The sequence below is a fragment of the Panthera tigris genome, chromosome A1 (assembly GCF_018350195.1).
Source record: "Panthera tigris isolate Pti1 chromosome A1, P.tigris_Pti1_mat1.1, whole genome shotgun sequence".
NCBI lineage: Eukaryota > Metazoa > Chordata > Mammalia > Carnivora > Felidae > Panthera > Panthera tigris.
Window position 1 is genome coordinate 93,924,478 of NC_056660.1, and position 11,007 is coordinate 93,935,484.

Consider the following 11,007-nt stretch of genomic DNA (forward strand, 5'->3'; position numbering starts at 1 on the left):
TCACAAGCTGAGAGACAATGACCTGAGCTGAAGTTGGATGCGTAACCGACTGAGCCACACAGGCACCCCAGGATCCCCTAGTAACTATGACCCCCCTTTGCTCCATTGAATCTGCTGAATGGGCTTGCAGGTTCCTGGAATTACAGTTGGGTCTCACAAAATTACTTATAATAGATTTCCCCACCTATTAAATATAACCACAACTCTTATTTTAGATTATTTACATACAGCATAAAATGAAGCACATTTATATCCACATTGTTATGATTTGATCTCCATTAAGAGATCTATGAGAGATTTCTTGAAGCCTATGTAAAAATGCTTTTGCTTTACGATCTGCATAAACTGTTTTAAGAAACATCTAAAGAAATATGAAATGGGGCACCTGGATGGCTCAGTAAGTTAGGTGTCCGACTTTGGCCTGGGGTCATGATCTCATAGTTTGTGGGTTTGAGCCCCGTACTGGGCTCTGGGCTGACAGCTCAGAGCCTGGAGCCTGCTTCAGATTCTGTGTCTCCCTCTCTCTCTGTCCCTGCCCCGCTCATGCTCTGTTTCTCTTTCTCTGAAAAATAAACAAACATTAAAAACTTTTTTTTAAAAAAGAAAAAGAAATATGAAATTCTTGACTTGCTGTTTTTAAAATGCAGCAATACCCATTAATCATATTCCTGGTGGTATTTATTGATCTAATAGAGACGATGGAATCATAGTTTTGAAAAAGGCAAAGAGGTAAACAAAGCAGAAGGGTTAAGTGCAAAGTCAGACCTCATGTTAAGAATCTTTTAGTGGGAAATTATTACCATCGTCATCAGAAGAGAAACTAAGTGCCTCCTTTTACAGAATAGATCTTAAATATCTCTATATTGTTTGGGGAGATTCAAGGAGAAAGAGAAAAAAAAAGAAGACATCAGCTTAATATAATTCATGTTTTTAAAGGAACCCAGACCATTCAGATGATATTTTTAAATTTTTTTTTAAATTTGGAAAGCAAGTCTTTTGCTGTTATATTTAATGTTATAGCTAGAATATTACATTTAGGTGGGGTTGCCAGTATCCTGTATATACAGGACATGCCCCGTATTTGTGTTGTACTGTGCCCTGTACTGACTTTGTCATGACCCCTTAAGTGCCCTGTATTCAGCTTTTTAAAAGAAATTACAAAAATCTGCACCTAGAGCTATCTTTCTGCCCCAGTAAATGGTACTTACATCACTTACATGGCAATACCAGCTGCAAACCATACTCCACAAACATCTCAACCATCTCTTATGGCCTCTCCTGCAGGTTTGGCTGCAGGGAGATCAAAGAGAGGAACTGAGAATGAAAAGTATTTCTTTTTCATACTCAAGAAAAGACTATTCTTCGACCAAATTCCCAAGCTGTGAACAAGTAAGCATTGTTAATTCGAGTTAACTTCGTATGAGTGCACATGCTCTGAAAATCAGCCAAACAGCTGTAGCCTCACTCCTGTGGCCTGTTTCTGGAAAGCAGCCAGTTAACAGCCTTACTCCAAGTGTCTAAAAGCGAGCAAATCAGTAACAGCCCAAGCTTCTGAAAGACATTCGGTGATAAACCTCCAGTCCTGAATGTCAGCAAGCTGGGACAATGCACGCTTCGAGACAACAGCCATTCAAAAAAATACCCCACTCCAGCAGCCAAGCTCCTGAAGGTCATGGTTAGCTGGTGGACAGCAGCCTTTCTCCAGTGAACACACTAACACAGCTGAAAATCTTTCAATCTGTACACACTCCACTTCTGAAAACCCACTGATCCCCGAATGTCAAGCTTCTCAAAACCTTACATAAGATCAACTCTGGCTTTCTCAAGAAAACAATGTCTTACAAACACAGCTGACTTTGAACAATCCAGGGATGAGTGGTGCTGACCCTGCGGTTGAAAATCTGTACATAACTTTTGAATCCTCAATACCTTAATGGCTAATAGCCTACTGTTGACCAGAAGCCTTATGGCTATCATATATGGTAAATAAGCACCTATTCTTATGGTATGTATTCTATATACTATAATCTTACAAGAAAATAAGCTAGAGAAAAAATATTATTAAGAACACCATAAGGGGGCGCCTGGCTGGCTCAGTCGGAAGAGTGTGGGACTCTTGACCTCAGGGTTGTGAATTCAAGCCCCACATTGGGGGTAGAGGTTACTTACAAATAAAATCTTAAAAAAAAAAAAAAAAGAAGAAGAAAACCATAATGAAGAGATAATACATTTACAGTACCATACTGTATTTATCTTTAAAAATCTGCATGTAAATGGGCACGTGCAGTTCCAACCCATGTTGTTCAAGAGTCAGCTGTATAGATTTCCCCTGTAGGCAAACAGAACGTTTACCTTTTCTGCATCAGAGTTCAACTGAGTTCAATTCATTGCTAGTTGGCAAGTTTGCAACTCTTCGTTCCTGGTTACAGGTCATGATGAGTTGATTTGTGAATGATGGATGGCAGCAACATGGTCAGAAGACTACCAAATTCAATCTTCAAATTCTGCAGTGATTGATAAAGCAAATTGGTAATTTCATAATTTGCACAGAATTAAAACCCCAAAAGTGAGAATAAAAAAGTTTTATGACCAATTTCTGAACAGTGGACATTTATTAAATGAGAAAACAAAAATCCTTTGAAGCTTTTTGTATAAGATACAATTGTTCATTCACTATAAATACTGTCAGATACAAAGCAACATATCCTAGCAGCTGAGCACAAGAGATGTATGACTTCCTCAATCAGTACGAAAGAAAAGGATAAAGTAACTTTTTAAAAATGATTTAGAGAGATTCAGATGAAGAATAATCACAGCAGAGGCTGTAATGGCCTTCCATGGTCTATATCCTCATTCAGCTCAAATGTTTAAATGTACTGCTATCAGAAATATTTTCTCATTTCAAAATTGCAAGCAAATACTAAACAAACATCAAATCAAGGGCGAGGACAAAATCTATAGCAATGCTAAAACGTGTAAAAACCACATTCATTAATGCAAGTAACCACAATCAGAAAACGCTTTTCTCTTGATTGGGCAATATTTTTGTGAAAGAGGATTGCTTACAAGGCCATTGTCCATGAAATCCCTTCCAGATGAGACTTCAGAAACATTAGGAAATTGTAGCAAAGACTCTCTTATAAGCCAGAGTTAATGAGATACATTGAATTGGAGGTAGACCATGCAGTTGTTTGTGTAAAGGTGCTGAAAGTCAAAGTTGAAGCAAAGCATACAATGATTCCATAAAGTGTTGGCTGTCCTGCCCTAGTCTGCCTAATGCTGCTCAGATAGCATATGATGTTCTTTCTTTGGACACTGTCATGACACTGTTATGAAACTGTTCCCCTACTTCAGCATGTATACTAACGCCATCAGCATCAATACCCTCTTTGTACTGAGCAATTAAAAACGTCATGATTTTGTTGGCATTATTCAGTTCTAACAAACACATTTGAAGGAATTCTCAGTTTATCACTTGAAGCATAAAATCATACTTTAATTATGAAGAAAAGGACCCCTTAATTCTTGTTGAGGTTTTTTTTTTTTAATGTTTTTTTTGAGAGAGACAGACTGCGAGCGGGAGAGGGGCACAGAGAGAAGGAAACAGAATTGGAAGCAGGCTCCAGGCAACAAGCCGTCAGCACAGAGCCCAGCGAGGGGCCTGAACCCACCAACCCTGAGATCATGACCTGAGCGGAAGTCGGAGGCTTAACTGACTGAGCCACCCCAGGTACCCCTCTTATTGAGTTTTAATAGAGTAGTCTCCCCACCCTTATCCATATGGGATACATCCTACGACCTCCCATCTGAAACCGCAAATAGGACCAAAGCCTACATATACTATGTTTTTCCAACACGTACGAACCTACGATAAAGTTTAATTTATAAGTTAGGCACGGTAAGAGAGTAACAAACAATAACAAATAATAAAAGGGAACAATCATAGCAGTATACCTAATAAAAGTTATGTGAACGTGGTCTCTGGCTCTCAAAACATCTTGTCTCACTGTACTCACCCCTCCTGTGATGATGTGAGATGATAAAATGCCTGTGTGAGGGATCACGGAAGGGGCGTGTCGCAGACTTTGTGACGTCACCGAATGGGATAAGTGAGGGGCGTGTCGCAGACTTTGTGACTTCACTGACGTGGCGTCAGGCTACGGATTGACCTTCTGATGCCCCTGCTTCTGGTCGGGGTTGACTGCCTGGAGCTGGAACTGCGAAAAAGCCAAATCCCAGAGAAGGGGGAACTAGTGTAATTTATTCTGTGAAAGCTCCCTATTTATTGGTCATTGTCTTCAATCAGTTTGGTAAGAGGATTATGCAAAGTGAAAGAAGAGCTACAAGGTTTTCAACGGTACTCCACTGTTTAAAGGAATTTGCTGAGTGTGTTAAGGAAAAAGTTGGCATCAACTTTATCCCTTTTGTTAGCAAGGCTGCTGGTGAAAAGGTCAACTGTACTTTTGAACAGGAAGAGAAATTCCAACTTGAGGTAGATAATTACTACAACACTTGTAACTAGGTTTTGAAGTCAATATTATCCTTTGAAGAATTTGTTTTGTTTTGTTTTACTGGATGTTGCTAAATAGTCTTCTAGCATGGGAATAAGTGGAATCACCTATATTACCGAAGAAGGAACTAAAAAAGGACAACAATGGGCACCCGGGTGGCCCAGTCAGTAAGCAATGGACTCTTGATTATGGCTCGAGTCATGATCTCATGGTTCTTGAGATCTAGCCCACCCGGCTCTGAACTGACAGCCCAGAACCTGGTTGGGATTCTCTCTCTGCCCCTCCCCTCCTTGTGCTGTGCTCAAAAAAAAAAAAAAAAAAAAAAAAAAAAAGCAAGTTATGGGGGCACCTGGCTGGCTCAGTCAGTAGAGCATGTGGCTCTTTATTTTTTTTTTTTTTATTTTTTTTATTTTTTAATATATGAAATTTACTGTCAAATTGGTTTCCATACAACACCCAGTGCTCATCCCAAAAGGTGCCCTCCTCAATACCCATCACCCACCCTGCCCTCCCTCCCACCCTGCCCTCCCTCCCACCCCCCATCAACCCTCAGTTTGTTCTCAGTTTTTAACAGTCTCTAATGCTTTGGCTCTCTCCCACTCTAACCTCTTTTTTTTTTTTTTTTTCCTTCCCCTCCCCCATGGGTTTCTGTTATGTTTCTCAGGATCCACATAAGAGTGAAACCATATGGTATCTGTCTTTCTCTGTATGGCTTATTTCACTTAGCATCACACTCTCCAGTTCCATCCATGTTGCTACAAAAGGCCATATTTCATTTTTTCTCATTGCCACGTAGTATTCCATTGTGTATATAAACCACAATTTCTTTATCCATTCATCAGTTGATGGACATTTAGGCTCTTTCCATAATTTGGCTATTGTTGAGAGTGCTGCTATAAACATTGGGGTACAGGTGCCCCTAGAGCATGTGGCTCTTTATTGCAAGGTTGTGAGTTCAAGCCCATGTTGGGTGTGGAGCCTACTTAAACAAACAAACACATAAATAAATAAATAAATAAATAAATAAATAAATAAATAAATTTAAAAAAGACAAGGTATGCCATGAAAGATGGTATGTGCTTCAACCAATCAAATTTGAAGAGCAATCATCAGAACTTTAGCTTTATGCTGGTATATGTTTAGCATACTTATATCTTATAATGATAATATTGAGCATGTTTTCTCATTAGTGGATGTTAAGTAGGTGGACAAAATAATAATAAACTGAATGTGACCACTGTAGATGATATGTTACAGTGTAAGTGGAATATAGACTGTGACCACAGGAACTTTATAAGCAAATTTGGCAAAGCAAGGAAGTATTAAGGAGAGCCAATCATCCGGGAAATAAAATTAAGGAAAGTGGTATATAATTTAGGTGGTTAAAATTTATTTCAGATAAATAACAAATGTTATAGTAAAATATGTCCCATGCCATATTTTTCATTTAATCTAAATGTATATATACATAAAGGCAATTAGATATAAATCAAATTTAAATGGGGATTTATTTACATGACCGTGAGATCATGACCTGAGCTGAAGTCGGACGCTTAACTGACTGAACCACCTGGGCGCCCCTGCAACCACAATTTTAGAACATTTTCAGCACTTTAAAAGAAACCTTCACCCTCGAGCTATTTGCTTTTGTCCCCCTCCTCTTCTTTTTCCACTGCTCCCAACCCCCAACAATCAACCAGCCCTGGGCACCACTAATCTATTTTCTGTCTCTATAGATTTGTCAATTCTGGACATTTCATATGAATGGAATCACATAATAAGCCATCTTTTGTAACTGGATTCTTTCACTTCTTTTCTTTTTCTTTTTTTCTTTTTTTAAGTTTACTTATTTATTTTTTGAGAGAGGAATAGAGTGCACGCTCATAGGAAGGGGCAGAAAGAAAGGGAGAGAGAGAATCCCAGGTAGACTCCACAGCACGGAGCCCAACTCAGGGCTTGAACCTACGAACCATGAGATCATGACTTGAGCCAAAATTAAGAGTTGGATGCTCAAATGACTGAGCCACCCAAGGCACTCCAGTTAGCATAATATTTTCAAGGTCATCCGTGCTGCAGCAAGTATAAGTACTTTATTCCTTTGTAGGGCTAAATAATATTCCATTGTATGGATATATCCCATTTTGTTTATCCGTTCATCACCTGATGGGTATTTGGTTTGTTTCCATCTAGGTTGTTACATAGGAGTAGATGTCTTGGGTCAAATGGAAACTAAATTATTTGAGAAGCTGCCAGACTGCTTTCCTAAGTGGCTGCATCATTTCACATTCCCACCAGCAGTGTATGAGGGTTCTGATTTAGCCACATCCTCACTTGTCATTATCAGACTTTTTTTTAACTTTATTTATGTATTTTGAGAGAAAGAGAGAGCAATAGAGCACGAGCCAGGGAGGGGCAGAGAAAAAAGGGGAGAGAGAATCCCAAGCCGGCTCTGTGATGTCAGTGCAGAGCTTCACCCGGGACTTGATGTCACAAACCATGAGATCATGACCCCAAGCTGAGATCAAGAGTCAAACACTTAACCAGCTGAGTCCCCTAGGCCCCCCTGATTTTTTGATTCTAGCCATTCTAGCAAGTGTAAAAAAGTATTTCATTGTGGCTTTGATTTGCATTTCTCTGATGATTGATGATGTCCAGCATCCTTTCGCGTTTATTGGTCATTTGTAGATCTTCTTTGGAGAAATGTCTATTCAGATCATTTCCTCATTTAAAAAAATGTGTGATTTGTCTGTTTATTATCAAGTTGTAAGAGCTCTTTATGTAATCCAGCTACACGTCTCTCATCAGATGTATTATTTCCAAATATTTTCTTCCATTCTGTATGTGGTCTTTTTACTTTCTTGATTGTGTCCCTAGAAGCATAGAAGTCTTTAATTTTTGATTAAACCCAATGTTTGGATGTTTTTTCATTTGTTGCATGTGCTTTTGGTGTCGTACCTAAAAATGCATTGCCAAATTCAAGGTACTACAGATTTACCCCTCAGTTTTTTTCTAAGAATTTTATAGTTTCAGCTCTTACATTTAGGTCTTTGATCCACTTTGAGCTAATTTTTATATATTGTGTGAGGTAAGCATTCAATTTCATTCCTTTTTTTAAAAAAATATGTTTAATGTTTATTTATTTTTGAGAGATAGAGCATAGGTGGGGGAGGCAGAGAAAGAGGGAGACAAAAGGATCTGAAGTGGGCACTGTGCTTCAGATGCGGGGCTCAAAGTCACAAACCGTGAGCTGAAGTTGGACCATGAGCTACCCAGGTGCCCCTCAATTTCACTCCTTTGCTTGTGGCTATGTCGTTTTTCAGTACCATTTGTTGAAAAGATCCCTCTTTTCTCATTGAATAGTCTTGGCACCATTGTTAAACATCCGACCAGCATCTCTGAAGTATAGGGGAAGAACTGTAGGATAAGGATTGGCTCTTAGAGAGAGATTGCCTTGAAACGATCTGTGGATCTCCATTCGAGAAGATGACCAAAAGGCTTCCAAGTGGGCCAGGAAGTACTGCCAGACACCCTGGGGCAGCTGAACCAGATACATCCTCCTCTTTCCATGAGGAACACTAGCCTTTACTGATGAGAAGAAAGGGAGCAGGAAGTTCCTCACTGACGCTTGACCAAGGAACGAGTTACAGCTTGTCTGCCTGTCCCCTGCAGATCTACCCCTGCATCTGCGGTATCACTCACAGCTTCCCCTCTGCTTAACGCACCTCCATAGCTTGACCAACCCTCGGGGGCAGTTAGAGCCAAGAGCAAACAAAGAAATGTTCTTAGCATCTTGATGAGCACTGAGAAATGTACAGAATTGTTGAAGCACTATATATTGTACACTGTATTTACTAACATAACACTGTCTATTCATTATACTTGAATTTAAAAGAAGCAAGAAAGAAATGGTCTTAGGCAACCCAACAGCCAAAAAAAAAAAAAACCTAATAAAGAGCAACCAGAACATCCAGAATTGGGTTAGCTTCTACTGTACTAGTTGGCAGAGGAGACAGAAGACGACTATAATAATGAATAAACAAGTAATAAATACATAAGCATGCACTCAAGAACTCTCTGGACCTAGCCAGCATTATTCTGAAGCTAAATTATTCAGTGAAAACATAAAAAAGGGAGAGACGATGAAATTGAGAATCTAATTAATGGTGTGATGATCAAACAGAAGAAATATCTGAAGAAGAGAAAGGAGAGAAACAAGGAGGAGGAGAAGGAGGAAGACGAAGAGGAGGAAGAAGAGGAGAGAAGAAAGGAGGAGGGAGGGGAAAGGGAGGGGGGAAGGAGAAGGTGGAGGAAAAACATCTCAAAACAAAGAACAAAAGTTCTGATTTAAATAAACTGAAGTCATCACCTTGAAAAGATTTAGCAAGTTCCAGGCAGGATTAAAAAATAAATAATACGTCTATTCCTAGATATCTCCTGGTTTTCTGAATTGCAAGGATAAAGGGAAATCTTACAGGCTTCCAGACAAAGGACAAAGTATCTGATTGGCCCTAGACTAGGACTCCATGGCAACAATGGAAGGCAGGAGACTGTGGAATATCTATTACACATTCAAAGAAAGGAATGTAATCAGAAAACCCTGCTCTCAGCCAAGATGCCCTTCGCCTCCCAGAGTAAAAATAAACCTATTGATGAATACGTGATGATTGAGATGATTTATCCCACATGTATCCTAGCTGAGGAAAACACTAAGGAAGAGTGTTGAACATTTCCTTGAACACTAAAGGAAGTTCAAGAAAATATGTAAGACCGATATGCAACGCGCTCTCCAACACACATCATTAAATCTAAATACATGGCAGTGGAAAGCTTGGGAATGTGTAATCTAAGTGTCGAAGAGTCTCAAAACTGAAGAGTTGAAGACTTATATGGCAAAGGAAAATGTAATAATAGTTCAGAAGTAAAGTTACCAGAGGATCTCAGCAAGCAGGAATTAAGAGTGGGAGGGGGGAAGGATTAGCATTCGAAAGCTCTCCTTTAGAAAGGAAGGAAGCAAAAACATGAGGACTGGTAGAAAGACAGTAGAATCCTGTATCTTGTTTTCACACAACAGTAGAAAAATACTGATTTTATGATGAGCGGGAGAAATCAGAAAAATAACCTCCAGTGGAATGGAAAAGTAAAAACCGCTAAAATGAAGGTGCTTCGCCAGAAGAACTTGGAAAGGACCTCAGTTTTATGCCCAAGGGCTCAGTTTCCTGGCCCTCAGCATCTGAACAGCTCAGCCCGCAGCCAGGATTCTTAATTGGACTCTTGCTCAAGTGTGTGAGAAAAGCTTTCTGGAGAGACGGGCACACAATTTGGAGGCAGGCGAACTGTCTGGATCATAAATCTGACACTTTGCAGCTTGCTCTGAGCCTTTGATGTCCTTATCTGTAACATGACGATTAAAAACACCCCTCATGGGGGTGTTGCAAACAGTACGGAATAACATTGTGAATACGCTGTGCCCAGCCTAAGTAGACACATTTACAGCAGTGATGGTTACTTTTATTACCGTTCTTATTTTTTCTTGGGATAACCCCAGCCCACAGATGCTCTGCAGTCCTGGAGCCCAGGGGCATGGTTTCAGCTCTGCAACCCGTTTTACCTCTTTTCTATGTGATTTTGCTCAGCAATCCCAAAAGCACCCTCTAGAACTCTCATCCTGAGACCCAAGGTAGACTAGACTGACCTTTTGGATCTGTTTACTCAAATCTTTGAACTGTCTTGAGATGAATTTGTTTATCAGTTTCTTTACAAAGGGAGTAAAAAGATTCTTTTCTGGGGCACCTGGGTGAGCGTCCGGCTTCGGTTCAGGTCATGATCTCGCAGTTTGTGAGTTCTAGCCCCGCGTCGGGCTCTGTGCTGATAGCTCAGAGCCTGGAGCCTGCTTCTGATTCTGTGCCTCCCTCTCTCTCTGCTCCTCCTCCACTCCTGCTCTGTCTCTGTCTCTCTCAAAAATAAATAAACATTAAAAAAAAAAAAGATTCTTTTCTGGCTATTTTGGGAAAAAATATGTGAAAATTGCTTCCTGAAATAAAAAAGTCAGCCATTTTGGATTTTGAAGTTTAAAAAATTGAATTTAGGTTTGGACCTTCCCAGACTAACATTGAAACCTATAAATTAAAGGCAAATTACTTTCTCCCAGTTGAGACCCATTGCAAATTCCTGCCAATATCTGATGTGGGCAAAGAAAGAGTATTTGATCAGAATCAAATGTAGTTTGTTTTTTGTTTTCTCTCTTTTTTTATTTTTTATTTTTGGTTAAAGTAGACTTCATGCCCAGCGTGGAGCCCAACATGGGGCTTGAACTCAAGTTCCCTTAGATCAAGATCAAGACCTGAGCTGAAATCAAGAGTCAGAGGCCCAACTGACTGAGCCCTTCAGGTGCCCCAGGAATCAAAAGCAGTTTAATTGCATTGATCTTAAAATATTGTAGATGGGAAAAAATCTTGAGGTTCTTGCACATAATGGCTGAATTAACATATACAGACAA

The 11,007-nt window shown here is 39.7% G+C and overlaps 1 long non-coding RNA gene across 6 annotated transcripts in view; it reads right to left on the minus strand.

The window, feature by feature from the left end:
* LOC122237448 overlaps positions 1–4,058 on the minus strand; it is an 80,048-nt gene extending 75,990 nt beyond the window's left edge. For 2 of the 6 annotated variants that reach the window (XR_006216061.1, XR_006216050.1), the window contains exons 1-2: positions 3,955–4,055; positions 2,353–2,504 (exon numbers count right to left, since the gene is read on the minus strand). This is a non-coding gene — a long non-coding RNA (uncharacterized LOC122237448). Of the gene's footprint in view, positions 1–2,352; positions 2,505–3,954 lie in introns of all 6 variants that reach the window. The other 4 variants (XR_006216055.1, XR_006216047.1, XR_006216053.1 and 1 more) reach the window with 4 other exon arrangements.
* Between the last annotated feature and the right edge of the window lie 6,949 nt (positions 4,059–11,007).